Raw genomic sequence first — 7174 nt, 5'->3', positions numbered from 1 at the left:
TGTCTCATATAAACTAGTAGTTCTACAAGAAGGACTATGCCCAGTGCTGAGCAATTTCATGAATCACTGGTCTCTGCTGTTGCATGTTAGAACAATTTTTAGATTATATCTAAAGCACTGCAATGAAGCATTCTAGTTATGTTTGTCATGCTGACAGGGAAATATTACATATTTTTTATAAACAAGAGATCTTAGAATACTAAAAGGAAACTTTGGAAAATCACTTCAAGAAGAACACAAAGTGCAGAATTAACAAAAATTTTCTGTACTAAGAAGACAGTTCTCCAAAATGTCAATCTCATCTACATAAGTACAACATTTTGATATACCGGAAAAATAAACTCAAATTTCAGTGTAATTATTCATTTGATTAACATGGTAAATATTCTGAGAGGCCTGTTTCTCATATGTCATGTGAATGAATTATGATTAGTCTAGAAATCATAATAATTTAGTATACTGATGACTTCTTAATTTCTATTTCTGAAATACTTAAATAGAGCATATAAATTTCTTTTGGGTCTCACTTTTCCTAGGACTCAGGTAATTTGAAATCTAAATTTTCCACTACTTAGCCATAATTTTTCTTTACTATCTGTTCACTCTATTGTTTATTATAGTTTGCATGCTAAATTTTAAACAAATTATCACTATATAAGAATTATGAAAATTCAATTCAAAAGTTCCAGATTCTATTCTCTAATTATCAACCTGATAATTTAGGTTTCTTCATTCATTTATCATTAATTTATTCATTCAACAAATCCTCTTTGGTATCTCATATGACAGTTTAGGGCCTTCCCAGGTGGTTCAGTAGGTAAAGAACCTGTCTGTAGTGCAGGACATGCGAGAGATTGGGTTCGATTCCTGGGTCGGGAAGATCCCCTGGAGGAGAGCATGGCGACCCACTTCAGTATTCTTGCCTAGAGGATCCCATGGACAGAGGAGCCTGGCGGGCTACAGTCAATAGGGTCACAAAGAGTCGAACATGACTGAAGCCACTGAGCACAGCACAGCACATGATAGGTTAGCATGCAGAAGAAAATAAGACAGCAGCGGTCCCTGGTCTATTGAAACTGTTTATTGGAGGAAATAGATATTTAACTAACAACTTCAAGTGTGATGAGTGCTAACAAATGAGGAAACACAGACTTTGTGGAAATACAAGCTTAGTGTGGATTTTACAGAACAGAATAAAGATGGAAACAATCAGATGATAGAAACATAAGCCTTGTCCAACCAATCCTTCACCTTGATTTTCAAACTTTAATTTTACATTTGTGACTGAGAAATACACTTGTATAATCTTAAAGAATGATGATATCTTGGATGCTTAGCCTGAGTGCATTAATAGCAAAAGTTCATGGGGCAAAACTCATCCTGCTTTATATATAATTACAGCATATTTAGTTCAGTCTGATAATGAAACTTTATCTACAGCTGTCCAAACATCTTGAATCTAGAAATAGCTGTAGTTCTCCAAACAAATCATTTCTAATTTTTATGTGGTAAATATAATGACAACTTGAGAACTAGCTTCTAAATGAATAATGTCAGAAGATGTATCAGTGTTTCTCATTTGTGCTCTTCTTTTAACATTTTCAATGGTGCTGATTGAATCAGTACAGACAATGCGGCTGCTTTTATTTTAAAAAAAGGAATGAAAAGCATGCTTTTTAAAGAAGTGGATTGGCAAATGGAATCTAAGGTTTTAAAATATCTGGTTGTTGCCCAACTGACTTAAAGGTATAGATGTCTAGAATTTGGAAGACTCACTTTTAAACTTTAAACAAATATGAAATTACTGTAAGACAAAGCCTGATGGCTTTCCTTTAATCAGTATCGAGGAACATAATTTTTTTGCATTGTTTCTTATCACAGGAAAATTATTTGTGTGAACCCTGCTTAATGAATAGAACTGTATATAACTATTTTACACTTTAATGAGCCAGTGTGGATGGCTGGATCTCTGCATAACACATGATATAGAAATTATTTTGAAATGTATTCAAAAAACTCAGTTTACCAGTTGCAGTATTGCTGCTATTTTCTGGTTTATCTACTAAAAGTAGACAGTTAATATCTAGCAAAATATTATAAATTTGGAGATTTTTAGTGGATTTAAAATACTAAAAGCTTATTTTCCCCCATCTTAAATCATTCTTTGCATGCATGCTCAGTTGCTTCAGTCATGTCCAACTCTTTGTGACTCTATCGACTGTCACCAAGCTTCTCTGCCCGTGGGATTCTCCAGACAAAAATACTGTAGTGGGTTGCCATGTCCTCCTCTGAGGGATTGCCCTGACCCAGGAATCGAACCCATATCTCTTCCATTACAGGCAGATTCTTTACTGCTGAGCCACTATGGAAGCTGTCCTTTGAACGGCAAGATCAAGCCAGTCAGTCTTAAGGGAAATCAACCCTGAATACTCATTGGAAGGACTGATGCTTAAGCTGAAACTCCAGTATTTTGGTCATCTTATGCAAACAGCTGACTCATTAGAAAAGTCTCTGATGCTGGGAAAGATTGAGAACAGGAGAAGAGGGCGTCAGAGAATGAGATAGTTGCATGGCATCACCGATGCAATGGACATGAACTTGGGCAAACTTTGGGAGGTGATGGACAAGGAGGCTTGGCCTGCTGCAGTCCATGGGGTCACAAAGAGTCAGACTGGGTGACTAAACAACAACAAGAACCGATTAACAATGTGGTAGTTTCAGGTGAACAGCGAAGGGACTCAGCCATACATACACATGTATCCATTCTCCCCCAAACCCTCCTACCATCCTGCTGATACACAACATTGAGCAGAGTTCTTTGTGCTTATAGAGTTGGACATTGCTGGCTATCCATTTTACATATAGCAGTGTGTACATAATCTTCTCAGATTCCCTAACTGTCCTTTCCCCCTGGCAACCATAATTTATCTGACGATGACAATATTGTTAAATGTCTCTGAGATGCTTAGAAGCTCACCAGTTCCACATAAGAGTCCACATAAACAAGGTGATGCTAGGCCCTTCCTAGACCAGCATGCCAGGGCCTTAACTTCCCCAGGAGTCAGAATCAGTGTCTGTGTGTTACTTCTTTGTTACCAGGAAATGAGTTTAGAAGAGAAGGCCTAAATATAACTAAATATAACAAGGGACCAAAAAATACACAAACCCACCTAATCTATTTAATTGAGAAGAATGGGAATGTGAGGGAAAATTATATTTGCAATGAAACCATTAAAAATTCTGGATAGGTTCATGAACATATAATGTGTAAAATATTTATAATTTTTTTCAGGGATGAGACATTTATTTTTCACCAGAAATATAGAGCTCTGTTAATGAGTTTTCATCTTCAAAAGTTCTGTGTTTTTGGTCAGGAATTAATGCAAATCTTACCATCTTTTCATGTCACTTACACTAAGTTAAAAGCTAACTAAAAAATTCTGGAAGAAATGTGACAATTGATAATTAACCTTAACATTATTTACCAGGAAAAAACATGACTTGAGGTTTATCTGTTTTATCTTGCTACATGGTAACATTGAACTTCCAATGTCAATAATAGCGTTACCCAAATATGTTTCTGAAATGGTTCCTAAACAAATTTCCTGTATCTATAGCTTCATAATCTGTAACATTTAATATTTTTTACCATATAAGAGTAGATACTAAATGCTCACTTAAGCACACACGTACTAAAATTGGAATGATACAGAGATTACTATGGTTGTTACAGAAGGATGACATGAAAATTCATGAAGCTTTCAATAGTTTTGTAAAAAACTTGAGAATTTTTTTCTAGCAGACTTGTGCTGCAAGAACTATTAAAGTGAGCCCTTCAGATGAAAAGGACAAGCCCATAATTTGAATCCATCTGAAGAAATGAAGAGCATGAATAAGAGTAACTGCAGAGGTAAATATAAAAAATAGTATAAATGTATTTTATTATAATATTTTTCTCCTATCTGATTTAAAAGACAGCTACATAAGTATTAATTATAACTGTATATAGTTGAATAGTTGAATACCTTTCTTTCATATAATATATAAAGACGTAATTTTTCTATAAGTAACAGGTCAAAGGAGAGCAATGTAATAGAGCTAATAGAAACAAAGTTTTTTAAACTATTGAAATTAAGTTGGTATTAATCAAAACTAGATACTTACAACTTAAGATGTTATTTGTAATCTTTAGAGCAAGCATTAAGAATACAACTCAAAAATATAGCAAAATATAAGGGAATTGGAATTGCACACTAGAAAATATCTCTTTAACAACATCAGCAACACAATAAAAAATTGCCAGTATTGAGGAAGAAGGATTAGATTCAAAATATGTGACATTTGGAAAGTAAATCACTAATATTGGACATAAATCCTATATGAATTACATTCTACCTAAAAATTATAAAATTAATATTACATTTAGTATAAAAAGGTTAAACACTTCATCTAAAGACAGGAATTTCAGAATGGATAAAAAATAAAAAACATGATTCAAATATACAAAATGGGTCATACACATGACCCATTTTAAACTCAAGAACATATACAGGTGGAGTGTTAAAGAGTTGAAATAGATATACCATAATGGTAACAATAAAACAAAACAATAGCAATAACAAGAAACCTGGAGTGGCTAAGTAAACATCAGAAAAAATATATTTTAAGACCAAAATTTTACTAGAGACAAATAAAGACATTTCATAATGATAAAATGGTTATTCCATCAAGAATGTATAATAAATATATGTACCTAACAGCAGAACTTCAAAATCTAATGAAACAAAATTGAACATAATCGAAAGCAAATTACACAGTTCTATGATAATAGTTGAATACCTTTCTTTCAATAACAGAACATACATAAAATCAACAAGAAAAACAAACAAAAACTTGAACAACATTATCAATCAACTAGACCTAACAGCCATCTTAAAACATCCCCCCTAAGAGCATCAGAATGCACATTCTTTTCAAATGCACATGGGTATACTATATGCTAGACCATAAAACAGATTGTAGTACATTTTAAAGGATATAAACAATAAAATGAATAAAAATAAAAAGAATGCTCTCAGTTGATAGCAGAATAAGAAATCATTAACAGAAAGAAATCTGTGAAAATCACAAGTGGAAATTAAACAATATGTTTCTAAAGAATTCATGGATCAAGTAAGAACTCATAAAGGGAATTAGAAATACTTTGAGATGAATTGAAATGTGGATATTTGATTGGTCTCACGTACTGTGTAAATGCTGTTAACAGAATAGCGTTATTGGTCCCGCATACCCACTACCAAATTTTCCAATCCAAAACAAACAACAAAGTGCCCCCCTCGCCCCCCTCTGATCTTCTTGCAGAAGTATGGAGGTTTCTATGGAGAGGTTCAATCAGAGATTCTGGATTCTGGGATCCTATGCAGGGCTGAAAGTGGGAGTGATTCAATTTATTAAAAACAGAGAGTTTGAATAAATGTTGGCATAATGAATCCACTGTTTATTCTCCTAAATGCAGATTGCCAAGTTTATGATCTTTCTGTTGGTAAATCAACAGTTCATCCACGGGGAAATTCAATATCCATATTTAAAGGACTCCCTGATTTGGGATAAGCAGAGGGAAATGCCTCAGGTTCAGCCTGGTCATAACTCCACAGCTCAGCTCTTTATAAGCAAGAGAAAAGCCTTTCATGTTCACAGATTTGCCAGTTAGTGTTTCAATACTTTATTCTTAAAATTAATAGATGATTAAGACATTTGCAGAAATCACTTAATATAATAGATAAACAGACCAACCAAAGCAAACCACAAACGGTGAAAGAGAAAACAAAATAAAATGGGTAAAGCATAGTGCAGACACAAATGAAAAATACTAAATTAATTTTAACATATCTGTGAGTCTAATACGGGTGTGTTTCAAAGCAACAAGAAAGATATCTTTTAAAAAGTCATGGTGTGATAGATTAAATAAAACATAATTAAAAGACTTCAATAACATAGGAAATCTCCCAGAAAAATAGAACAACTATTATAAAAGAGAGATGGAAATAGAAGGAAAAAATGGTAAATTAAAACATCAGTCTCAGAGGTACAGCATCCAGCTGACATTAATTCCAGAGAAGGAAAACAGGGGGAAAGGCTAGGGAGAAATTACCAAAGAAATAATGTAAGACAATATTGTGGAATAAAAGTGCATGGACTTCTAGATATAAAGGATCCAATGAGAGCTAGGTAAAATGAATTAAGAATTTCATATAACTGTACATTATTATGGAGAACTTTGAGGATAAATAGATCTTAAAAGATTCTCATCTGTTGGAGAGGAGGGAGGAAGACAGTGTTATGTATAAAAGAATTAATTGTGGGAATCGTACTAGATTTCTCAGTGGTATTATTGGAGACCAAAAGTAAACAATTTCTTCAAATTTCTGAAGAAAAATAATTTCTAATCTAAAGTTGAATATCTAGCGAAACAACCACTTGCATGAGGACTTGAGACATTTTGAAATGTTTCAAATATTTCACAAAGCTTTACTTCTTGGTCTCTTTGATCATATTGAAAGTTTTACAGTTCTATTAGAAAGTCTGAGAATAATTTAATTATAAATACACAAACAGTTAAGCAAGCCAAAAACATGGCATTTTTGGAAGCTATGGAAATTACCAAATCTAGGCTAAACAAAAGTTTATATAAAAATGTAGTTATATTCTGCCATGTCATTCAATGACAAAAAATATTGCATGACTAAAATAACACAAACACTGAATATTGATTTAATAGTGATTTTTGTTGTATCTATATTGGGAAGAAGAGAGAGTGAGAGAGAACTAGTAAAACAGCTACAGACATATCTTATTAGAAACGAATGGATAATGTTTAAAATGAAAAATGAAATAAAGATTAGCAGTGTGCGCATGTAATTTAAAATAACAGAAGAAATTAATTTTCCTAAAAATTATCTTTGTGGCCAGAAAGACTGGGGGTTGAGTGCCGGGAGCCAGCACGGGAGATCCCACCCATGACAAGGTCATGCAGAGAGGCCTGATGGGCAAGGCGAGTCAGGTCTCAAGGGGTCCTCTGTCTGAGCATCTACCCCGAAACCAAAATCTGTCTGTTTACTGTCTGCTATACTATAATCTTCTGACATTACCACCTTTCTCTGGAAAAAGTTAACTT

General features: G+C 33.5%; 1 non-coding gene across 1 annotated transcript; it reads left to right on the top strand.

The window, feature by feature from the left end:
- Window positions 1-3669: 3669 nt before the first annotated feature.
- LOC120879165 lies at window positions 3670-3772 on the top strand. Its single transcript, XR_005724730.1, has one exon. It is a non-coding gene; the product is annotated as a U6 spliceosomal RNA (small nuclear RNA).
- The last annotated feature ends 3402 nt before the right edge of the window (window positions 3773-7174 follow it).

This window comes from Oryx dammah, unplaced genomic scaffold (assembly GCF_014754425.2).
Source record: "Oryx dammah isolate SB20612 unplaced genomic scaffold, SCBI_Odam_1.1 HiC_scaffold_19, whole genome shotgun sequence".
NCBI classification, from domain to species: Eukaryota; Metazoa; Chordata; class Mammalia; order Artiodactyla; family Bovidae; genus Oryx; species Oryx dammah.
Note: the sequence above shows the minus strand (reverse complement) of the source record. Positions and strands in the feature narration are given on the sequence as shown.